At 41.0% G+C, this 26788-nt stretch overlaps 1 protein-coding gene across 1 annotated transcript in view; it reads right to left on the reverse strand.

The window, feature by feature from the left end:
* Positions 1-26788, reverse strand: part of LOC126481820 (myc-associated zinc finger protein-like) — a 240210-nt gene that overhangs the window by 184990 nt on the left and 28432 nt on the right. The gene's annotated exons all lie outside the window — the stretch shown is intronic.

Below are 26788 nucleotides of genomic sequence, written 5' to 3' on the forward strand. Positions count from 1 at the left end.
GAACTTCAGGTAAATTCTGTGTGTGTCCGATGTTAAGAGGACTTGCTATCGAGAAATTTTCAGGAAGAATGTAATTTCGAAGATGAAAGTAATAAACTAAAAAGGTAACTATTAATTGAGTTTATTTTTCAGGTAACATATTTCCACTAAGGTACGTACTTTAGACGTAATTTGCTGCTCGCGATTATGTGATTTATACTTGTGTTATCTGATTTTGACAATGATTGATTAATGAACAGGGTTGTTAATTGTGTATATTATGCATCGCTTGGCTGCACTGCTTTTTCACTGATGTCATATTTTTCTATTATGTGCCTGCTGTGCTTATTTATTTAAATTATAATTGTCACCTGATTAATTATGCTAATGTGGTTATGTATGTGGGTTACACTTTGTGATTTATCTGCTTGCGTCTTCATGTTTACTTATTAAGATTACATATGAACATTCATTTGCTTATGCTGACATGATGCTAATGACCTGTTTATTATGTAAGATATATATTTGCTACTTTGCGTATGGATTGCATATTTACACATTTCTGTTTTGTTGTCATAACTACTCTTTAATTTGGTACATAGAAATGCTGATATGCGGTGTACAAACATGGAGTTTAGGTCACACTATGGTATTAATTATAGATTGTTCGCTTGGCAGAGCCTCGTTGTAGGGATTGTGCTTGACATTCTGTTCTCTACTGGTATATTTACTCGCTATTGCATGTTTTGCTTACGCTTAGTGCCTTATATTTTAAGATAAGAAAATGAACTGCTATAATTCTACGAACGACATTGGTACAAGAAACTTCATTGAAGTCACATGAGCTGGAGGTTTTATGGAAGCTGTATAAATTTATGCTGATAGGAAGGAAGGTAACGACATGAAATACCAACACTAGGTTTAGACCATTGACAGTTATTACACTGCATTCTTCGTGAGCAATTGAAATAGCAAGTGACACTTGACACAAGAAATACTCCACATGTTTGCTTCTGTTTTGCCATGATTCTTGAAGTGGTGTTCACACTGTGAACTATTACTATCATTCACACTCCGTAATCGTACTTACTTACTGAAAGTTATTCGAACTAAAGGCTGTTAGAGGTCATGTATGCATTTCTTTTATTTAATGATGGACAAGGTAACCAAAATGTATTTTATAGTTCATAATGTGTAGAAGATTTGGGTCAGATGGATTACACAGAGGTTGTGTGTGGACATGGTGTCTTCGGATTGCATGGGATGATGAATTGAAGTTTGCACTAGGATTTTATCTGTACTTGTTCGAGGAGACTGACTAGAGGAAAGAGTTGTTATGGAAGTGAAATGATATTGGTAATAAGGTTTATATGTATCGACGTGTTGAAGAGGTATTATTGAGGTATTGAGATTATGTGAAGTTGATGATTATTGGAGTTTTGGTGGACAAGAGGTAAGGTAAATGATATTGGTGATAAGGTTTATATGTATCGATGTATTGAAGAGGTATTATTGAGGTATTGAGATTATGTGAAGTTGATGATTATTGGAGTTACGGTGGACAAGAGGTAAGGTAAATGATATTGGTGATAAGGTTTATATGTATCGATGTAAGAGGTATTATTGAAGTATTAAGATTATGTGATGCTGATGATTATTGGAGTTTTGATGAATAAGAGGTAAAGTAAATGAGGAGTATATTTTTTTGTTGGTTTATATGGAACAAGGAGGATGAAGATGGCAGACTAGAACACTCAACAGGAAAGAAGATTGTCTACACACACACTTTGTTAAATCAATAAGCAGTATATACTTTTTTTTGGAGAGAGGAAGCATGATGACTACGACATTGACTAACTATTATTGACTGTTATACATTGCTGCCATTACTACTTGATACACATGTCGAACATGAAATCTTTGACAGAATTGCATTTACACAGTTAACACTATTCAATTACACAGTAGTACTTAATGTGGATGAAAGATGAGTGAGTGTGTTTTGTGTGTTTTCCTTTCCTAATCGCAAATAATTGGTACCGACCTATCTCCTAAATATTATTTTACTTGTTTGTTATGGCTTGCACTGACACCCACAAATATTGTAGGTTTACTGATATTTGTGTATTTGTAATATTTAATATGACAATTATCTGATATCATTTGTGTGTTTATTATAACTTGTATGTTTATTGTAAGAGCATTGATAATAATTTTGTAAAAGCAATTGTGTGTGCATTCAAACTGTTGTTCGTGGGTGCCACTTGGAAATGTTTAATTTCTGCTGATAATCTCTGATGAACTGTCTAATTAGTGATAGTGAATATTATGGACTGTTACGTGCATTTGTTCAACATTACTGGGTGCCACTGTTGGAACTGCTTCTACTGAGATAATGTCACTTGTTGGTGTCTGCACCTGCTCAACATTGCTGGGTGCCACTGATGGAACTGCTTATACTGAAATGTCACTTGTTGGTGTCTGTACCTGTTCAACATTGCTGGGTGCCACTGGTGGAACTGCTTCTACTGAAACGTCACTTGTTTGGTGTCTACACCTCTTCAACATTGCTGGGTGCCACTGATGGACTGCTTCTACTGAGATAATGTCACTTGTTGGTGTCTGCACCTGTTCAACAATGCTGGGTGCCACTGATGGACTGCTTCTACTGAAATGGTGTCACTTGTTGCTGTCTGCACCTGTCAACATTACTGGGTGCCACTGATGGAACTGCTTCTGCTGAAATGATGTCACTTGTTGGTGTCTGCACCTGTTCAACATTGCTGGGTGCCACTGATGGACTGCTTCTACTGAAATGATGTCACTTGTTGGTGTCTGCACCTGCTCAACATTACTGGGTGCCACTGATGGAACTGCTTATAATGAAATGATGTCACTTGTTGGTGTCTGCACCTGCTCAACATTGCTGGGTGTCACTGATGGACTGCTTCTACTAAGATAATGTCACTTGTTGGTGTCTGCACCTGTTCAACAATGCTGGGTGTCACTGATGGACTGCTTCTACTGACATAATGTCACTTGTTGGTGACTGCACCTGTTCAACATTGCTGGGTGTCACTGATGGAACTGTTTCTACTGAAATAATGTCACTCGTTGGTGTCTGCACCTGTTGACCATTGCTGGGTGCTACTGCTGGAACTACTGCTGGAACTACTTGTTTATTGAACTATGGAAAGCATTTTATGTGAATATTTGTATAAACTGATTTTTTTGTGTTTACTGTTTATGAAATGTTATGAGACTCTTACCTACACCTATTTGACATTGCTGGTGCCATTGATTGAATTATGTAAAATCACATGTATGAAAGCATTTGTATTCCATACTGTATTTTATATATTGGGTTATGGAATGGTCAGTGCAAAGCCAAAATTTATTTAGTGAAGTGATATTTACTTATTAATATTATCTTTTATTTTTGTCTGTATTTTTTTTGGATGAATTTGGTGGTATTTTCACCACCAATGCTGGCAAAAATACCATCAAATTCTAGCCCGTGGAGGAGGGGCATATGAAAGGTGGCTACACTGAGCCACAGCGCCAGAGATTGCGCCAAAGAGTATTATTCAGTCGCCTCCACTGGCAGTTCTTGTCGAGAAGTCGCAGTAGGCAGTGCTTGTTGAGAAGTAGCCGTAGTGAGTCGTTGTTGAGAGGTTCCCATGGAGAGTGCTTGTTCAGATGTTGTCATATAGTTTTTATGGGCTTGACACCAGATGTTGTTGGATTAGGGATGCTGTAAAGTGCTTTTCGTCAATATATATGAGGGTAAAAAAAATTCATTTTTTTGTTGTTGTATTATTTCAATGTCTTGAACAATAATGCCTATTGGTTACAGGTTCAGTCAACAAAGCATCTGGCTCGTGTTCTTGTATTAGACTGTATTTCTGGTTTCTATGTGCAATTATAGTATTTCTGGTTTTTTTTTATTACTTCAGTATAAATGATGTTTAAAATATCTGGTCTTATTGAGGAAGAACCGTGCCAGATGTGTACGTTGAATCACACTTCCACACACAGAACAGCTACACTTGTGTTTTGTTGTTTCGTAGGTTTTATAGTTGCTGGGGACATAATTAATTAATTGTGTTAACGGAAGTTTTCTCTCATTCTTTGTTGTTATTCTATGCAGTCAGATTGCGTACTAATACTAATCAGGGCCAACCGTTTACGAGACTTCGTAGCCAAACATACAGTTAAAAAAAAAAAATAAAAAAATATTTGCATTATAAGTAATTAAGCCCCCATGCAGAGTAACCAATGGCACCCCATACCATCACGCCGGGTGATACGCCAGTATGGCGATGACGAATACACGCTTCCAATGTGCGTTCACCGCGATATCGCCAAACACGGATGCGACCATCATGATGTTGTAAACAGAACCTGCATTCAACCGGAGAAATGACGTTTTGCCAGTCGTGCACCCAGGTTCGTCGTTGAGTACACCATCGAAGGCGCTCCTGTCTGTGATGCAACGTCAAAGGTAACCGCAACCATGGTCTCCAAGCTGATAGTCCATGCTGCTGCAAACGTCGTCGGACTGTTCGTGCAGATGGTTGTTGTCTTGCAAACGTCCCCATCTGTTGACTCAGGGATCGAGACGTGGCTGAACGATCCGTTACACCCATGCAGATAAGGTGCCTGTCATCTCGACTGCTAGCGATACGAGGCCGTTGGGATTCAGCACGGTGTTCCGTATTACCCTCCTGAACTCACCAATTCCATATTCTGCTAACAGTCATTGGACCTCGACCAACGCGAGCAGCAATGTCGCGATACGATAAACCGCAATCGTTATAGGCTACAATCCGATCTTTATCAAAGTCGGAAACGTGATGGTACGCATTTCTCCTCCTTACACGAGGCATCACAACAACAAATCCCAGGCAACGCCGGTCAACTGCTGTTTGTGTATGAGAAATCGGTTGGAAACTTCTCTCATGTCAGCATGTTGTAGGTGTCGCCACCGGCGCCAATCTTGTGTGAATGCTCTGAAAAGCTAACCATTTGCATATCACAGTATCTTCTTCATTTCGATTAAATTTCGCGTCTGTAGCACGTCATTTTCGTGGTGTAGCAATTTTAATAGCCAGTAATGTATTGACCCGTGAGCTTGAAATATTAATCACTTATATATGTTAACTAGTCAAGTGTATTCCCGAAATGTTATTACCCTCCATTAATTATTTCTGTGTTGCAATAAGTTTTTCGTCAATGTATGTGTGGGTTATGAGGAGCTGCTCTACTATTGTATCCAATTATGAGTGTGCTGGGTGCTAACTGCTTAGTGATTCCTTCCACTGATTTCAGTTGTTTCTTTGCAACCACCCCCCTCAATGCTCTGTCAGTGCATGAGGTCTACCTTGTTTTGTTTTAGCTGTGTTTGTTCCTTCACGTTTCCACTTTACGGGCACGTCACCATAGTTGACTTGGTCAGGATTAGAACGGGTGAAATATCCCTGAGGGATCTACTACTCAACTGACATCGAATGACTAGCCCACGGCCGACGTCAGTGTAGTCTCCTGACTGATCTACTCTGCTCTTTGTGCTTCTCTTCTGACGACAAAGTAGTCGCTCCTTCCATTTATACTGGTGGGTCCATCACCCGTGGGTCTAGTGGTAAGTTCCGCATTACGTAAGGGTGTCCGGTTACTTTTGATCAGATAATGCACGTAGATGTAATGTAATGCACGTAAATAGATGATATGGTTTGGCTAACTGTCTTAATAAATAGTCTACATCTACATACACATATATACTCCGCTAGCCAACAAGCGGTGTGTGGCGGAGGGCACATTTCGCGCCAATGTCATATTTCCCCCCCTTTGTTCCACTCACGGATCGCTCTTATCCGGCCGAGGTGGCCGAGCGGTTCTAGGCGCTACAGTCTGGAGCCGCTTGATCGCTACGATCGCAGGTTCGAATCATGCCTCGGGCATGGATGTGTGTGATGTCCTTAGGTTAGTTAGGTTTAAGTAGTTCTAAGTTCTAGGGGACTGATGACCTTAGAAGTTAAGTCCCATAGTGCTCAGAGCCATTTGAACCATTTTTGATCGCTCTTATTTCCCTTATCTTTGAATGGAGATCATTGCGCGATTTGAAAGTTGGTGATAATAATATATGCTCTACATTTCGGTGAACATCGGATTTCGGAATTTAGTGAGCAGCCGCTTCTGTTTATCGCGCCGTCTTTCTGCAAGTGTGTCCCACTTCAAACTATCTATGAGATTTGTAACGCTCTCGCGATGGCTAACTGTACCAGTGACGAATCTTGCGGCTCTTCTTTGGACCTTCTCAATCTCTTGATACAGACCCTACTGGTAAGGGTCCCATACAGACGAACAATGCTCCAAGACTGGACGAACTAACGTATTGTAAGCTATTTCCTTTGTTGAAGGACTGCATGGCTTCAGGATTCTACCAATAAACCGCAATCTAGAGTTCGCCTTACCCGCTACTTGTGTAATCTGATCATTCCATTTCAGATCATTACGAACAGTCACACCCAGATACTTGATGGACGTTGCCGCTTCCAAAGACTGGACATTTATTTTGTACTCGTACATTAATGGGGATTTTCGCCTTGTTATACGCATTAGGTTACACTTACTAATATTGAGAGACACCTGCCAGTCATTACACCACGCATTTATTTTCTACAAATCCTCATTGATTTGTTAACAACTTTCGTGTGTTACTACTTTCCTGTAGACTACAGCATCATCGGCAAACAGTCTCAGGCCGCTGTCAATACCATCAACCAGATCGTCTATGTAAATCGTAAAAAGCAGTGGACCTATTACGCTGCCCTGGGGCACACCTGAAGTTACGCTTATTTCTATCGAAGTCACCACCTTCAGGACGACATACTGCTCCCTGTCTGTTAGAAAACTTTCTATCCAATCGCATATGTCATCGGATAGACCGTACGCTCGCACTTTTTGTTGCAAGCAACATCGCGCAACTGAGTCAAACGCCTTTCGAAAGTCGAGAAATATGGCATCAACCTGGAAGCCGGTATCTAGAGCCTGTTGTATACCATGCACAAAGAGAGCCAGCTGTGGCCCGCATGACCGCTGTTTCCTAAAACCGTGCTGGTTTCAGCAGATGAACTTCTCACAGTCTAGAAAGGTCATTATGTCTGAACACAAAATATGTTCCATGATTCTACAACAAATCTATGTCAGTGAAATTGGCCGGTAATTATGTGCATCCGATTTTCTACCCTTTTTATAGATTGCTATGACCTGGGCCTCCTTCCAATCCCGTGGAACTTTCCTGAGCTATCTAGGAGCATCAGTCTGATAGGAAAGCCTAAACAAAGTGATTTTGAAGTGTATAAAAACTTGATAGATGAGGTAGATAGAAAAGTGCCTCATAGCCAAAAAAAATCTTTACAACAGTGTTTCAAAAAATTTTTTTTTAAATTTCTTCTTTCGACGGTGTAGGCGGAGATCTCGTAGTGGAGCCGATGAAACAGGTACACTGGGTACGGACATCGGGTAGGCGACGTACAGCATTTGGTGGAGGCGGCACGGAGGACAGGCGATGAGTGGCGGTACAGGACAGAAACTGGTAATGTGCCGTAGAAACAGCAAGATAGGAACAGTTGGTTAGGGACGTGAACATGGAACAGGTTTAAAGTGGAATGAGAAAAGGTTCTGACTGAAGAAATCCCTGGAAAAGAGTGGATTAAGGCACTGAAGTCCATATTTCATCGTTGAATTCAAAGTCGGAATTGATTCTTTTATTCTTCCATCTGTACTAGACTGGAATATCCAACAGTCCTGAAAATCGCGAATTTTATTGTCGTCCTCAATTCTGAAGTTGTTCAGAATCACAACTGCAGATCGTCTAAAGTATTGCGAAAGAACTGTGTTAATTTAATTTTGCTGTAGCACGTACCGAATGTATTCCTCCCAAAAATTTTCTTAATCTAATCTTCGATTTGATATAGTTCAAGTGGAAGTAAGGCACTTAATCTGTCCGAGTTTTGTTTTCAAGTACGAAATTATGGATAAAATTCAAGTTCATACATGAGGAAAATTTTAAAATAAAGGCATGTGACATCAAATACACATAAAATTATATTCTTCCTGTACAAATATCTGAAAAATTTTGATCTTTCTTACTAGCGTTATTTGATCTGCAGACCCACCGGCAATTAAACAGCATTAATGGTGATGTACGCTCATTTAGCTCAGCATCCACTCGCAGAATCTTTGTCATTCTCTCATGAACATTAATGGAAAACATATTTTCAACAATCATGTCAATAATATGAAAACACAAGAAACCCAAGTCTTAAAAATTCAATTAGAACTCTTAAATTAATTCAACTGAAAAAGAATGCATAATGAGAACTTTTAAATATAATAAATTTTCTCTCGCGCAACCAGCGAGTCTCTTTAACCGTTCGTAGCGGTGATATTATCGACTGTAATTTCACTTCACACTTCACTTGTTTTTATCGCGAACAGCGCGCGTCCTGCCTTCAACGTACTTCCATACATAATTACTACGTTTAAAGTTTCACACGCCATGTTCATATGATTGTTATGTCTTGAGAGAATATAGATGCACTTTAACTACACATTAACACTCCCTAGGGCAGTTAATTGTAGTCAATACGTACACACACTAGCAAATGCTACAGTCTGATACCTATTCTAAAGATTATACTAAACTGTCACAGGAGTTCCTTAGAAAATGTAGTCCATCAACAAAGGAGGTGGCTTACAAAACACTCGTTCGACCTGTACTTGAGTATTGCTCATCAGTGTGGGATCCGTACCAGATCGGGTTGACGGAGGAGATATAGAAGATCCAAAGAAGAGCGGCGCGTTTCGTCACAGGGTTATTTGGTAACCGTGATAGCGTTACGGAGATGTTTAGCAAACTCAAGTGGCAGACTCTGCAAGACAGGCGCTCTGCATCGCGGTGTAGCTTGCTCGCCAGGTTTCGAGAGAGTACGTTTCTGGATGAGGTATCGAATATATTGCTTCTCCCTACTTATACCTCCCGAGGAGATCATGAATGTAAAATTAGAGAGACTTCAGACAGTCGTTCTTCCCGCGAACCGTACGCGACTGGAACAGAAAAGGAAGGTAATGACAGTGCCCTCCGCCACACACCGTTGGGTGGCTTGCGGAGTATAAATGTAGATGTAGAGTAATCTCACTGTCTCATAACCTATCAACCACATAAACATATATATATATAATCCATTCTTGATTCTGCTTCAGGTCCGGAGTCGAAGTTCTAAGATCCTTCAAAAAATTTCTTCAATTTTTCCCGATGGGTTCTCACAGGTACTATTATTTTGTTGATCTCTCTCGCATCAAGAACTAATCTTACGTTGCCTCCAGGTTTTGGAACGACTAACAAAGGGGAACGATATGGACTCGTTAATGACTCAATCAGGTTCCATTTTAGCATTTTATTTATCTCTTTTTGAACAGATTGTTTTAATCGCCAGGGGATCGGATAGTTCGTGTGACAGTAAGTTTGATGTGGCTTTACTTGCAGGTGGCAAATATACCCTCTGATAATTCCCGGTTTCTCATCAAAAATCTCTTCATAAGCAGCTAACAGATGATGAAGCTGCTGCCTTTGTTCTACGGTAAGCTGATTTGATTCACTGGCTTTAAGTATTGCTGTTTGATTAAAGTCTTCATTCTGCATCGAATTATTTGAAAAATCCTTCCAACGACCGTTTGTAGTATCAATTAATTGAGTGGTGGCACCGCGATAATACTTCTTATTCACCGCGTCCAGTGCAATCTCTCCTCCATTTATTCTAAATTTAACTTTCCCTTCCGAAAAATCAATCTTACAATCGTACTCCTGCATATTCCCAACACCAAGAATACAATCCACTAACAACCTCTCTACTACAAGGAACGTGCATCTTATTGCTACATTTCCCGTCTTCATCTCCAATTAGGTTTGTACTTTGACATTGGGAGAGCGTGCTCCTACAGCTCCAATGATTTTACAGCTTTGCACCGATAAAATTGGTACCTTCCTCTTCTTAATAATTCTCCAAAAGATCGCCTGAGATGACATTGGGGGAAGCGGCGGTGTCTAGTATTACATTCATTGGATTCTCCTCTATTTCGACAAATACCTCCAATACAGGAACACTCGATCTTTCATTCTGACACATTGTTAAATCTTTCGTCAACTCTTCAGTTAATAGCTCACCATCATTGTATCGTAACATTTGCAGTTATAGTGACTCGCCCCTAACAGATCCCCTGACCGCTCCTCCGGGGCACGATGCGGTCACGATTAGTTTCACTGATATGTATTACAATTGCTATTTGTATCGTCAATTATTTCAGTAATGATAGGTTGTTGTGGTGAGTCGTGATTCCATTCTGTCTGTTGAGGTGAATTTGGTCGGTATTGCCTCGGTTGGTTCGTGTAATTATTGCTATTATTCTGCGGCTGTTGGTAGAACTGTCTTGCATTCCCATACATAGGATTAAATCGATTAAAATTTCTGTTGTTGCTGAAACTGCCCCTCGCGCCACTGTTATTGAAATTTCCATTATAATAATAATTTTGTTTCAATTTAATTCATTTCTAAGTCTTCGCGGATAAGATGGTGCCGGCCGAAGTGGCCGCGCGGTTCTGGCGCTGCAGTCTGGAACCGCGAGACCGCTACGGTCGCAGGTTCGAATCCTGCCTCGGGCATGGATGTGTGTGATGTCCTTAGGTTAGTTAGGTTTAACTAGTTCTAAGTTCTAGGGGACTAATGACCTCAGCAGTTGAGTCCCATAGTGCTCAGAGCCATTTGAACCATTTGATAAGATGGTTGGTCGTTATTATTATTATTGTTACTATTATTGCCATTTCCGTTCCTGGTGTAGCTCGGATTTGCTCCAATTGCTCTTATTTGATGGAACATTTCTCTTGACCTTTGATCGTCCTCCTCAATTAAATCAATGTGATCAAGAGTGGTCGTAAACGAGTCTAAGTCCTTATCATTTATGTACAAAAGCTGATTCCTTATATTCGTGGGTAATCTGAATTTAAGTATTCTGAGTATGTCTGGCAAAGGAATTGCTACGTCCCAGTATAATGATTTGTTAATATCTTTCTCAAAATATTTCTTTAGGGATCCTCTAGAGAATGAGGATATAACACTTCCTGTTTTAGTCTTTCTTGTATTCCAGCAGACCAGTATTTTGATAGAAAAGCCTGCTCAAATTCTTTATATACTTTACAGGACGACATTTGCTCAGATGCCCACAATGCTCCTGATCCTTGAATATATCCTGACACAAAACTAATCTTTTGCCATTCTGTCCAAGAGCGTGGAAATAGACCTCTAAAGCTTCTAATGAAAACTACAGGATTAACGTTCCTTTTATCAGGATTAAAGATTTTGAATTGTCTTTGATTAATCATTTTTTTCTTCTAGTGCACTACGATTCCAAAAATCATTCTGTTCAAAATCCTCACGGTGACAATCTGGTAGATCAACTCTAATCTGTGACGTTATAGCTCTGTCTGCATCTGACCTTGACGTCGACGGAATGTCACGCATAGATTGAGAATTTTGTTTTTTGCTTCGCGTGGTTTCCAAATCCTCCTGCGAGAGATTTAACGATCTTTCAATATTCTCCTTCCAACGCGAAAATTCCTCACCAAGTTGGTCACGGACGTCCTTCAACCCTTTGTTAAAGAAATCCTCTTCGGAACTATCAGAAATCGACTGCAAAGCTATTTTCACTGTTTCTTTGATCTTTTCAGAAGAAAAATCCTGCCGTTCTAATGTTATTGCTGATAATTTTCCGGTAAGTACATTGATTCTATGTTCAACATTCGTCTGGTTTTCCTTGACTTCGTGGAACTGCTTCTTTAGATTGTCTTGTGATTCTATTATTTCAGGTATCATAGCTATGGCACACTGCATGTCCTCTTGTGCTTGTATTAATTGAGGAACAAGTTCGACTTGTTTTTGTATCGTGTCTATCTTGACAGATACATATTCGGTTAGTTCCGCCTTTAATTTCCTGGTAGTTTCTTGACATTGCTGACGGACCTGCTCAATTTGAGCAATGGGATTTTGTTCGGTTCTTACTGCCTGTTCTTTTATTTCCTGTGTCTTGGTATTTACCCTGTGATCTAGTTCATTAAAGCTTTCTCGTAATTGATTCTGTAATTCGGTTTGATTTTCACTTAACTTATTATGCAGGTCAGACTGTACTGCTGATAATTCTCGTTTGACTTCGGCTTGCCCTTTTGCTTAGAAAGATAGCTGCTGCATAATCACAATTAACGGGTCCACAACATTTTTATCTGGTGTCGTACGAACATTGTCTGAACCAGCGGGGGTTTCTACATTGCTACCGCTATCCACAAGAGTCTCAGAATTGTTCTCTATGGCCTCTACTTCGGCGCAAACAGCTGAAGGCTGTTGCACGTCTTGTTGCTGATGCATGGACATTTTATATGCAGCTCTAGTTGATACCATGAAATAATCACTGAATATTGTTTCAAAATTAACGTCTTAACCAAGTTTAATGTTCAGATTAATTCACAGAGGTAGTCAAGTTAAATGCTCACAAACGAAATAATAATCACACAACATTAAAATTCTACAAGCTAACTGCTCTCTGAAAAACTTTTTCCAAGATACTTCAAATTCTATTTTAACTACAAAATTAAAAATTGGCTTTTTCTGGCCTTTATCTGGAGTGCAATTCTTGTCTAGTAGGTGAAACCTTTCCTGTCGGCAACCTTTACTGTTAGCACAGGGTATCTCTACAGCTTAGTTCCAGCTCGTTCTCGTAGTTTATCATGAAACAGAAAATACATGTATTATAGAACAATCCAAGAGAGTCCTCTCACACTGGCGCCAATATAATTTTAATTAATATTGTGTTTATACAGGTTGCTGGTGAGGAGGGAAATTAGTTATTAGTATTTTATTAATGATCTCATTCATAAGCATCCATATCACAGTCATCATAGTCGCTCAAGAAAGTTATAATTAAGCTTTACTTGTTTAATCAGAATCGGACGATGACTCTCCTTGTCCGCTGTCTCGGTGATTCGAACCGATCTGCAATCCTGTGTACATAAAATGTCTTGGTTTTCTTGCGTTGCGTAGTCAGTCGGGAAACCTCAGATCAAGCCGAAAGTTTGCTTTGATAGAGTTTAATCATCCGATGAAATAATGGAGCTCTTGGATCTAATAATTGCAGGTTCGTTTCCAATTCATCGGAAGTTCCCTTCTGATTACCAACGAAACGACACCTCCGTGCAAATTTCCAATTAGAGAATAAATATATAATGAAATTCCTTACAGACCTTTGATGTAAATGCTCAGTATATATTCTCTTGATTGGCATACAATATGTTTCCAATCTCTTTCTTCCAGTAATCTCGATAACAAAATTACAATTATTCAATGCGGCTATTCGGCACGGAGAAGATCCTAGAAGTCCTCTCAACACCCGCCGGAGAGAATATTCCAAAGAGTAATTATGCGCTCATGGAATAGTAATAGTACTGTACTACTTTGCGCATAGATTCTGCTAGTATGTAGATGGTCAAGTAGGAAACGTAATTCACTCATAGAATTGTGCAGGGATAATTAGTAGAATATAAAGAGATATTACGCTGAAACCGTTTAAGCTACACGCGCACATAACTATATTTTTTTTCTAGTAGGTTCTGGCGATGAGTCAAAGATTGTTCATCGGTATCTTTCCTCTAGATACTTGTTCACCTGAAAGTAGGGTTGGCCCACTCTCCGGGAGCTGCTCCTAGTGTAACAGGTTGCAGAGAGGCACGGGCTTGCGGACTGTCCTAGTGGTGAAGCCTTTCTATTCCGGTGCAGCGGCGTGCTGCTGCATGCCACAGGGGTGAAAGCCGCTGCATAATTAATGAGACAGCGCGGCTAATGGAGGAACGCTCGACACGAGTCCCGCCAACGACACCGCGGACCCCCGCTATCACACGCGGGACGCTTCACCGGCGATGACGACACATTGTGGCAACCCTAACAACTGCGTGTCTTGGTCTATGGTGGAAGAAGGGTACCGGCTCAGTGAAATGCCCCTTCACATAAACAAATCGTGTCTCCTTGCTTATAAAATGCACAAGGCTAGTCATTGCTCCTTTGCTCCAACACACAGTCAAGAAAATTTCTAAGACAGCTTCTCGTCATCAGAGTCCACCATGGATTCTAGTTTGGCGCTACAAATAATGCATTAGCCCATTACTCGTAAGCGCCGCAGCTTGTGAGACTAATTCCATGCGCTCAGAGCGTGAGACTGGGTGTTAGCTTGATCTTTTTCAGTAGCTAAGTAGACAGTTGAGTCTCATCGCTCTCCGACGATAGAAAAGAGCCCTTACGGAAACAAGCAAAGACAAATAATTTTGTTGTTTCTCAGAACAATCGCTCGTAAAATTTAGGTACTTTTACATGCGTTCGAATCAATTCTGGAAATATTTTTTTCATTCCGAAGTTGATCCCTCAAAAACATGCCCTTCAAATGACTCAGCAGCTTCCCCAGATGACGGAATTCATTATGCACGAAATTTTTGCTTGACATAAGTGAACAAAAAGAAGTCGCTTCTTGTTAATTCAGGTGAATACGGACAATGAGGCATTACTTAAACGTTTTTCTTGGCCAGATAACTAATTGTTGGACCTGCTGTGATAGCTGCAGGCAGTATGTAATCGTTTAAATAATTTATCGCAGCTATGGACCCATGTACAATGATGATCATAACGAAGAACGATGCGAAATTTTCCGTTGTTAGCCGGCCACGGTGGCCATGCGGTTCTAGGCGCTGTAGTCCGGAACCGCACGACTGCTACGGTCGCAGGTTCGAATCCTGCCTCGGGCATGGATGTGTGTGATGTTCTTAGGTTACTTAGGTTTAAGTAGTTCTAAGTTCTATGGGACTGATGACCTCAGATGTTAAGTCCCATAGTACTCAGAGCCATTTGAACCGGTTTTTTTTTTTTCGTTGTTAGCCAGTGTTTGAGTGGAACGAAAAAGAGAATCTCTACAAATTACACTATGGATTTTTGTCCGAATTTTCATAACGAAACGGAGAGAGGGAAACGGACAAATGGGGTATCAAATTGGCCAGCGCAAGGTCTAGATTTGTCAATAAAAGGTTCAGTTGCTTGACAGTAATCAGGGTAATTAATGAAACATTAATTACTGATTTGAAGGAAAATTAAAGTATTTCACAATCAGCTGCTGCTAGCTATATGAATGAAGTTTTAAAATGTTCATTTCTCCAAGGTCTAACTATTTTGCGCATGAAAAGTTAACGAACAGTAAAAAAGTTCGAAATAAAAAAATTACGAAAAAGGTCAAACGTTTTGTGAAATGATTTTTCTGAGTCAGAAATAAAATAACTAAAAGCAATACTTTATACGTCTTTGAATGATACTCGAAATCATATACAGTAAATGAGGTGCCGATTGAGAATTCAGATTTGTGTTTAACTTAGAATCTTAAAATTTCAAAGAGTACTAGGGGATATTTGTCTGGTGGATTATGTAAGCCGTGCAGTCTCATACGCTGTACGTGATTTCCAGCATCGCAAACAATGTTTGTCTGCCTACTTCATTTCGTGTTTTAGAGAAATCATTTCACAAAATATCCGACCGTTTTTTCTTCTCAGTTTTTTTCCTGATTTCGTCGATGGTTTGTGGCAAATAAATATTTTAAGGCAATCAGTATTCACTGTTCTTTGACCGCATAAAGTAATGGACCCGACATGTTCAGTGTAACCAATAAACCAACCGATTATTTTCTGGAAAATGTTTCGCGAACAAGCCGCATTTGATGGTTTCGATTCCACTTGTAACACCTAGGTAAGTTATTGCATCACAGAGCTTAGCTTGATACATCAAATCGTAACTGATGTAGAAAGGTTAACGACATATGGCGTTTTGACGAAGAAAATATGGAGTTTAACATTCTAGTAACGAATTTCTATGCCAAAAATGGCTTAAAGAACGGGGAAACATATGTAATGTGCAACCCCAGCGTCCTCTGTTGTGTTTTGCTTCATATGAAAAAAGTAGTAACTTCTTCTTTTCATTCCACGAATGTTTTCAGTAGTTGCAGGGGCAACAGTCTGGATGATGGACTGATCTGGCCTTGTAACATTAACCAAAACGGCCTTGCTGTGCTGGTACTGCGAACGGCTGAAAGCGAGGGGAAACTACAGCCGTAATTTTTCCCGAGGAAATGCAGCTTTACTGTATGATTAAATGATGATGGCGTCCTCTTGGGTAAAATATTCCGGAGGTAAAATAGTCCCCCATTCGGATCTCCGGGCGGGGACTACTCAAGAGGACGTCATTATCGGGAGAAAGAAAACTGGCGTTCTACGGATCGGAGCGTGGAATGTCAGATCCCTTAATCGGGCAGGTAGGTTAGAAAATTTAAAAATGGAAATGGATAGGTTAAAGTTAGATATAGTGGGAATTAGTGAAGTTCGGTGGCAGGAGGAACAAGACATTTGGTCAGGTGAATACACGGTTATAAATACAAAATCAAATAGGGGTAGTGCAGGAGTAGGTTTAATAATGAATAAAAAAATAGGAGTGCGGGTTAGCTACTACAAACAGCATAGTGAACGCATTATTGTGGCCAAGATAGACACAAAGCCCATGCCTACTATAGTAGTACAAGTTTATATGCCAACTAGCTCTGCAGATGATGAAGAAATAGATGAAATGTATGACGAGATAAAAGAAATTATTCAGGTAGTGAAGAGAGACGAAAATTTAATAGTCATGGGTGACTGGAATTCGTCAGTAGGAAAAGGGAGAGAAGGAAACATAGTAGGAGAATATGGATTGGGGGGAAGAAATGAAAGAGGAAGCCGCCTTGTAGAATTTTGCACAGAGCATGACTTAATCATAGCTAACACTTGGTTCAAGAATCATAAAAGAAGGTTGTATACCTGGAAGAATCCTGGAGATACTAAAAGGTATCAGATAGATTATATAATGGTAGGACAGAGATTTAGGAACCAGGTTTTAAATTGTAAGACATTTCCAGGGGCAGATGTGGATTCTGACCACAATCTATTGGTTATGAAATGCAGATTGAAACTGAAGAAACTGCAAAGAGGTGGGAATTTAAGGAGTTGGGACCTGGATAAACTGAAAGATCCAGAGGTTGTAGAGAGTTTCAGGGAGAGCATAAGGAATGGGGGAAAGAAATACAGTAGAAGAAGAATGGGTAGCTCTGAGGGATGAAGTAGTGAAGGCAGCAGACGATCAAGTAGGTAAAAAGACGAGGGCTAATAGAAATCCTTGGGTAACAGAAGAAATATTGAAATTAATTGATGAAAGGAGAAAATATAAAAATGCAGTAAATGAAGCAGGCAAAAAGGAATACAAACGTCTCAAAAATGAGATCGACAGGAAGTGCAAAATGGCTAAGCAGGGATGGCTAGAGGACAAATGTAAGGATGTAGAGGCTTGTCTCACTAGGGGTAATATAGATACTGCCTACAGGAAAATTAAAGAGACTTTTGGAGAGAAGAGAACCACTTGTATGAATATCAAGAACTCAGATGGAAACCCAGTTCTAAGAAAAGAAGGGAAGGCAGAAAGGTGGAAGGAGTATATAGAGGGTTTATACAAGGGCGATGTGCTTGAGGACAATATTATAGAAATGGAAGAGGATGTGGATGAAGACGAAATGGGAGATAAGATACTACGTGAAGAGTTTGACAGAGCACTGAAAGACCTGAGTCGAAACAAGGCCCCGGGAGTAGACAACATTCCATTAGAACTACTGACGGCCTTGGGAGAGCCAGTCATGACAAAACTCTACCTGCTGGTGAGCAAGATGTTTGAGACAGGCGAAATACCCTCAGACTTCAAGAAGAATATAATAATTCCAATCCCAAAGAAAGCAGGTGTTGACAGATGTGAAAATTACCGAACTATCAGTTTAATAAGTCACAGCTGCAAAATACTAACGCGAATTCTTTACAGACGAATGGAAAAACTGATAGAAGCGGACCTCGGGGAGGATCAGTTTGGATTCCGCAGAAATGTTGGAACACGTGAGGCAATACTAACCTTACGACTTATCTTAGAAGAAAGGTTAAGGAAAGGCAAACCTACGTTTCTAGCATTTGTAGACTTAGAGAAAGCTTTTGACAATGTTAACTGGAATACTCTCTTTCAAATTCTGAAGGTGGTAGGGGTAAAATACAGGGAGCGAAAGGTTATTTACAATTTGTACAGAAACCAGATGGCAGTTATAAGAGTCGAGGAGCATGAAAGGGAAGCAGTGGTTGGGAAAGGAGTGAGACAGGGTTGTAGCCTCTCCCCGATGTTATTCAATCTGTATATTGAGGAAGCAGTAAAGGAAGCAAAAGAAAAATTTGGAGTAGGTATTAAAATTCATGGAGAAGCAGTAAAAACTTTGAGGTTCGCCGATGACATTGTAATTCTGTCAGAGACAGCAAAGGACTTGGAAGAGCAGTTGAACGGAATGGACAGTGTCTTGAAAGGAGGATATAAGATGAACATCAACAAAAGCAAAACGAGGATAATGGACTGTAGTCAAATTAAATCGGGTGATGCTGAGGGAATTAGATTAGGAAATGAGACACTTAAAGTAGTAAAGGAGTTTTGCTATTTAGGGAGTAAAATAACTAATGATGGTCGAAGTAGAGAGGATATAAAATGTAGACTGGCAATAGCAAGGAAATCGTTTCTGAAGAAGAGAAATTTGTTAACGTCGAGTATAGACTTAAGTGTCAGGAAGTCGTTTCTGAAAGTATTTGTATGGAGTGCAGCCATGTATGGAAGTGAAACATGGACGATAACTAGTTTGGACAAGAAGAGAATAGAAGGTTTCGAAATGTGGTGCTACAGAAGAATGCTGAAGATTAGACGGGTAGATCAAATAACTAATGAGGAGGTTTTGAATAGGATTGGGGAGAAGAGAAGTTTGTGGCACAACTTGACTAGAAGAAGGGATCGGTTGGTAGGACATGTTTTGAGGCATCAAGGGATCACAAATTTAGCATTGGAGGGCAGCGTGGAGGGTAAAAATCGTAGAGGGAGACCAAGAGATGAATACACTAAGCAGATTCAAAAGGATGTAGGTTGCAGTAGGTACTGGGAGATGAAGAAGCTTGCACAGGACAGAGTAGCATGGAGAGCTCAGGACTGAAGACCACAACAACAACAACAACAACAATGTTTGCAACTAAAGGAAACATGTGTTTATGTCTATATAGAACCCTTTTTTCGTATTATTTTTTAACGATGTTTCTCGATTGATATAGTACTTGATACATACACGAAGATAATCCCAAAAGTAAGGTCTCCTATTTTTTTATGAGTACGTAGACCTATTTATTTCTACAGTGGGTTACATCAGTTTACAGCTTGAACATTTAGCTATTTTTCGACATAATCACCATTTCTATCGATGCAATTTTTTTAGACGCTGTGCCAGTTTGTGTATGCCCATGTCATACCAGCTCGCCGCCATGCTGTTGGGAAAGTTATGAAGCTCTTCTTTCACCTCGTCGTTGGAGCTGAATCGCTGAGACCACAGTTAACGCTGACAGGTACTGTGCGACTCAGAAAAAACTCAAACGGGCAATTCAGAACCGGAGAAGAGGAATGTTGAGCAAGGGCGTACACATTCTCCATGACAACGCTCGCCCACACATCGCTAGGCAAACCGTTGCTCTCCTGCAACAGTTTCAGTGGAACATAACCACCAACCCACCCTATAGTCCCGACTTGGCGCCCAGTGACTATCACCTGCTCCCTAGGTTAAAAGAACATTTGGCCGGAAAGCGATTCAGCTCCGACGACGAGGTGAGAGAAGAGGTTCATAACTTTCTGAACAGCATGGCAGAGCTGGTATGACATGGGCATACAAAAACTGCCACAGTGTCTACAAAAATGCATCGACAGAAATGGTGATTATGTCGAAAAATAGCTAAATGTTCAAGCTGTAAACTGATGTAAACCATTGTAGAAATAAACAGGTCTATGTACTTATAAAAAAATGGACCTTACTTTTGGGATGACCCTCGTATTGGTATATATGATCAAAAATATCCGTATACCCCTACGTAATGAGAAATTTACCTCTAGATGTATCGAGGGTCGACCCAAGAGGTAGTGATGAGTACTGTGTTGTCAGTTGAGAAGCCATAACAGCAGGAAGGGTCGTTGAGGGGTGCTCAGTGACTTTGAATATGGACTCGCCACTGGATGTCTCTTGAGTAAGAAGTGCAATAAGGACATTTCTGCCCTTATGAACTTGCCCAGTCGACTGTTGGTGATGTGACTGAAGTGGAAAATCGAAAGAACAACCACACATAAACAAAGACCAGGAAGACCTTATTACTGACGGACGGGGATGTCGAGCACTGCAGAGGGTGACTGTGGAAGATCACATGAAACCAACGGAAGGAATCGCTCGGTTTTTGCGAAGTGCTACGAGAAATCCAGCTAGCCCAATGACTGTGCGTAGAAAAAGGGACACATTGGTCGAGCATCTGTTCATAAGCCACACGTTTCTTTACTCTATGCTAAGTGACGCTTGAGTGGTGTAAAGAGCAACGTCATTGGACAGTGGATGACTGGATACGATTGCTTCGCAGTAGTGAACCACGTGGTGCATTGTGGGAGTCCGACGGAAGGGTTTGTATTAGGCGAAAGCATGGAGAACCTTACCCGCCACCACGCGTATTTGCGACAGTGAAGTACGGAGAAGGTGATTTCACGGTATGGCGGTGTTACGGTGTGATCCCTTTATTACGCTTGAGGAAAAGCTAAATGTTGAAGGATATGAACAAATTTTACACCACTGTGTACTGCACACAATAAAGGAACAATTCGGAGACGATGACTGTATCAACATGACAATGCTGCCTCTCATAAATCAGCATCTGTGAGGCAATCCTTTGCTGACAACGATATTTCTGAAATACACTACTGGCCATTAAAATTGCTACACCAAGAAGAAATACAGATGATAAACGGGTATTCATTGGACAAATATATAATACTAGAACTGACATGTGATTACATTTTCACACAATTTGAGTGCATAGATGCTGAGAAATCAGTACCCAGAACAACCACCTCTGGCCCTAATAACGGCCTTGATACGCCTGGGCATTGTGTCAAACAGAGCTTGGATGGTGTGTACACGCACTGCTTTAACACGATACCACAGTTCATCAAGAGTAGTGACTGGCGGATTGCGAAGAGCCAGTTGCTCGGCCATCATTGACCAGACGTTTTCAATTGGTGAGAGATCTGGAGAATGTGCTGGCCAGGGCAGCAGTCGAACGTTTTCTGTATCCAGAAAGGCCCGTACAGGACCTACAACTTGCGATCGTGCATTTTCCTGCTGAAATGTAGGGTTTCGCAGGGACAGAATGAAAGATAGAGCCACGGGTCGTAACACATCTGAAATGTAACGTCCACTGTTCAAAGTGCCGTCCGTGCGAACAAGAGGTGACCGAGACGTTTAACCAATGACACTCCATACCATCACGCCGGGTGATACGCCAGTATGGCGATGACGAATACACGCTTCCATTGTGCGTTCACCGCGATGTCGCCAAACACGGATGCGACCATCATGATGCTGTAAACAGAACCTGGATTCATCCGAAAAAATGACGTTTTGCCATTCGTGCACCCAGGTTCGTCGTTGAGTACACCATCGAAGGTGCTCCTGTCTGTGATGCAGCGTCAAGGGTAACAGCAGCCATGGTCTCCGAGCTAGTAGTCCATGCTGCTGCAAACGTCGTCGAACTGTTCGTGCAGATGGTTGTTGTCTTGCAAACGTTCCCACCTGTTGACTCAGGGATCGAGATGTGGCTTTACGATCCGTTACAGCCTTGCGGATAAGATGCCTGTTCTCTCGACTGCTAGTGATACGAGGCCGTTTGGATTCAGCACGGCGTTCCGTATTACCCTCCTGAACCCACCGATTCCATATTCTGCTAACAGTCATTGGATCTCGACCAACGCGAACAGCAATGTCGCGATGCGATAAACCGCAATCGCGATAGGGTACCATCTGATCTTTATGAAAGTAGGCAACGCGATGGTACGCATTTCGCCTCCTTACACGAGGCATCACAACAACGTTTCACCAGGTAACGCCGGTCAACTCCTATTTGTGTATGAGAAATTTGTTGGAAACTTTCCTCGTGTCAGCACGGTGTAAGTGTCGCCACCGGCGCAAACCATGTGTGAATGCCCTGCAAAGCTAATCATTTGCATATCACAGCATCTTCCTCCTTTCGATTAAATTTCGCGTCTGTAGCATGTCATCTTCGTGGTGCAGCAATTTTAATGGCCAGTAGTGTACATTGGCCTGCCCAGAGTCCCCAACTGAATCGAATGGAACCTCGATTTCGCTCCAGACCGAAGTTTTCAACATCATTATCTACTCTCCTTTCGGCTTTCGAGGAAGAATGGACTCCAATTACTGCACAGACATTCAGAAACCTCATGGATCGTGTCCCCAGTAAAGTTGGATATACCTCATATCAATATCCACTAATTGGTATCCAGATGCTTTTGTTCAGACAGTGATGTAGCGTCTGAGGTGTAGCACACACAGATTCACTCTACAAAAAGTCCCGCTGCTCCCGCTTATAGCTTGGAGTTTCATCACACGTTACAATTTCATGGTGCAAAGCCAGTAAAGTCTTCTAGTCTTTGAATGACTGTAAGACGTTATCGCTCATTTTTGCCAGATGTATATAGCCGACCGAATGGAGATCGGGAACAAAGACAACCCTTATTTGTTCCTGCCCACAAAGCTACCCGATTAAAGCGAGCGAGGAGAAAACAGTTGATCATGTGATGACTGGAGACGTGTTATATGCCCAGATGAATCACGTACCTGCCCCGTCTGAACAATTCAGGGAATGTCTACGTCGTAAACATTAATACCGAAATTGGTACGTGCGCTGTCGTATTGCAACTACGCCGACAACTGTGACAGCACATCTCGAATGAAAGTCGTGGAACATGCAACATTCAAATCACGTGGCAGTGAATAAGTTCCGACCACTTCGTCTTGTACAGTATCAGTGTACGGGTTGATACACAATCGTTGCTGATGATGGACGACGAGCGTGGCGTATGGAAATCCATCATTACAGACAGTCAGATGAGAGCACTGTCACGCTGAGACGTCGCTTAGTCCAGTTCTTGACGGAGTCAAGGCGTCGCGCATTGTCTCAATCGCGACGTCGCGCTGTTAGCTGACCTGTATTAACTCTCTGTACTGCTCCACTATTACAAACAGTCTAAATAAGGGTTGCCAGCCTTGGTTCATCCTGTGAGATGGAGTTAAACTTGTCACTACTCGAAAATCAATCCGCCCCCGGTAGCTGAGTGGTCAGCGCCACAGAATATCACTCCTAAGCGCCCGGGTTCGATTCATCTGGTTCGGAGATTTTCTCCGCTCAGGGACTGGGTATTGTGTTGTGCTAATCATCATCATTTCATCCCCATCGACGCACAAGTCACCGAAGTGGCGTCAAATCGAAGGACTTGCACCCTGCGAACGGTCTGCCCGACGGGAGGCCCAAGTCACACGATATTTACATTTTTTTTGGTACCTGACTGCTTACAGATTCCGAGATCAACCTACTGGACTGAAAAACGCCCATCTCTAGCTCATTTTTAAAACCTTACGCCAATAATTTCCACAAGTATAAAAATGATGATTCAAAATCAACAGAGAAAAACGTCCAACAAAAACATTCTTACAAAACGCATGTAATTTATTGGCTCCATTTAAACCTCGGCCACATTTGTTAAAAGCCTCCAACGAATGATTCCGCGATATTATATGCGGCCCCTGACTAATGAGCAGATGCACGCTTAGTAAACTGAAACACACACTTAGGAAACCGATAAATGACGTGGCAGAACTCCACGCTTTTGAATTCTTGTCAGATGGATTACATAAAGACCAACAAATCTTCCCCCGTCCGGACAAAAACCTCATCCACTGGGTACTGGCTCTGCTGTCCGCGGTAGACAAGAGGATGAGCCGACGGCGAACCGAAGGATGTGTTAGAATGATCGAAAGTGATCTCGTCCGTGAACAATGCAAGCTGGAGGAAACTTCGGCCCTGCGGCCAATATTCCATTTGGTCACCAAGGACAGATCAACCTCTTTTGGTGTCCACAGTGGACAAGAAGATGAGCCGACGGCGTAGCCACAAATATGTTACAATGATCGTGACCTCGTCAGTGAGTAACAGGACATCCTCCTCTAGCATTACTTTTCCTCTACAGTTGTTGTCGATACCAGTATTATATTTCAAATTTTGGACAGGTCAGTATTATCTAAGCTGGTTTTCTGAAAACTTTCATATAATTTTATACACGGTATGTTACATTTCAAGCACAAATTTATGAAAAGAAATTACTTAATTTTGGATGTTATAATCGATAAATACTAGTTCTGAATGTACAGTTAAAATAGTTTTTAGAAACATTTGAAATTACGAATTATTTGGAACACTTAAAATTTCTATTATTAAATACGCAATCTAGTACCGTGTATTGTGTTTATTTCTGGATTCATTTATGAAATAATAATCGAAATTGATAGAAACTCATTTGACAAGAAAAATGGTAAAACTTTTGGAATATGGTTATTACCACAAAGTGAGGTTGTAGTAAGCATGCCTCTGATGTAATATGACGTATTTTTGTATTCTGGGCGAGCAATGTAATTTCGGCATTTTAAATGTGAAAATTCAAAAGACTGTATGATATACTAAAATGTGACAAAACATGTTAACGTAACAACAAAAATTCTGCAACAACAATCCCTTAACTTATTTAGATAAATTCAACCACGAGGATCCAAAACGTGAGAATTGCACCTTTAATAATCAGATCCCTAGACAAGAATAACAGGAGCCAACTCTACACGAAAAGTTTAGTAAACTAGAAAGTTTATTGTAATCTTCGCTCCTCTAAAATTTTTCATAACAGACTTTGCTTATAGTAGGCAATAACTGGAATTAGGAAGGAGGGGGAGATTACAATACAAACCGCAGGAAATTTCGGTAGTGCGATCGATAATAATCCATTTGGTCAACAGGGATAGAAAATCTTTTTTTGTTATAGTTTTTATTTTACTTATTTTGTGATCTTAGAAATTATTTATTTGATATTTATTGGAAAAATTTTTGTTTTTGATGTGAAATTTTATTATTGAATGTTAATAAAGCCAGCACAACTGTTATTTCAGGTGCATTTGATTATCTTCAACCGGTTTCATTCTATACGAGCGTCCTTGGGTGACAAACTGGCGGAGATGTGCCACTGCCACGATTTAAAATGCAACTTCATCTCCTGAGGATTTTCGTATAGAATAAAACAGGTTGTGTCTTAGTAAATGCACCTTAAATAACACCTTCAAGTGTTTTTGTACACTTAACATTAATGCGTTTCGGAAGCTGAACATGATCAAGATCATTATTTTGTCCTAGCTCACGTGTATTTATTCACTTTTTCTTTGTACTATACACAAGTTAGTGTCAGACTGAAGTGTAGGTTAAGAATTATACTATGTCGAAAGACAGCATCACAGCGATTTGACGGGAAGGAAACGGCAGTGGCATGGTGGCGATAGGTAGTGGCGGGAAACTTCGCAGCGGTGTGGCTCCCAGCGGACTGCGAGAATGATGTGTTGTACAAGTCGTCGTCAACCAAATGAAGAGCATCCAGACAACAAGACCAAAGAAAGGCAATGAGACGTAGCCGAGTCGGTTCCAAGATACGGGACGTACGTGTGACGTACCACTCCATACATTTCTTGAGTGTGTCTGTCAGGCCGCTGTGCTCAGGTAGACAATGGCGTTTCTTGGAAATGTCGTGCGATAGTCTGAATCCGTGCGAGAACCGCGTGCGAGGAGGGTCGAGTGTTGACATGTCTACGATCTTCGACTTAGGGCCCGAGTGCTATGACACTAAAAAAACTTTTTTCGCATTTTCCCGCACATATTGTTTACGACAAGGATGCATTTTTTGCTACACAAGAACGCTCCACGCTGTATTCTTTGAAGTTCGCCTTTCACGGCCAAGTGTTATTGATAACATGAGTTTCAAGATAGTCTGACCAACGCCGATGTGGCTGGTAGCCATAAGTTTAGAGACACATCCCGTACATGTACTTCTCACTCAACACCTCTTCGGGTTTTAAATATTAATTCTCGAGTTTCTGCCCCTTCTCTCATAAATCAAAGCGTTAAGTGGAGAATGCGTCGATGAATGCTGTAAATCGTGTATGATGGGAAATAGGGGAACGAAATTAGCTTGTGGTCTCCAGTTGGCTATTTCCCAGATTTTCGCTTGGCGCGGCCATTCATCCATTCATTCATTCACTAACATATAGAGTTACGCGAATCCCGCCATAAAGAAGAGCTCTCAGACATTTGTGACGCGTCAAGTGGGAGCAATCACTGCTGGCTACTGCTGTGAACTACACTAACAACGCAGTAAAACAAGTGATAATTTATTCAAACTGACAGTTATGCTGATTAATTCTAGATTACATGTGTGTATTAGGGGAAACACAGCTACTTCAAATGAATCATTATAACTTTACACATATCACTATTAGGTGTCTGTGTCGGGTGTCTCAGAAATGTAGCGACAAACTCCAAGGGGTTCTACTATGTCTTGAAGAACAAATGAAGATGGGAACCTGTGCCCGGAATCGTCATTCGACGACACTACAGAAC

This window comes from Schistocerca serialis, chromosome 5, assembly GCF_023864345.2.
Source record: "Schistocerca serialis cubense isolate TAMUIC-IGC-003099 chromosome 5, iqSchSeri2.2, whole genome shotgun sequence".
NCBI lineage: Eukaryota > Metazoa > Arthropoda > Insecta > Orthoptera > Acrididae > Schistocerca > Schistocerca serialis.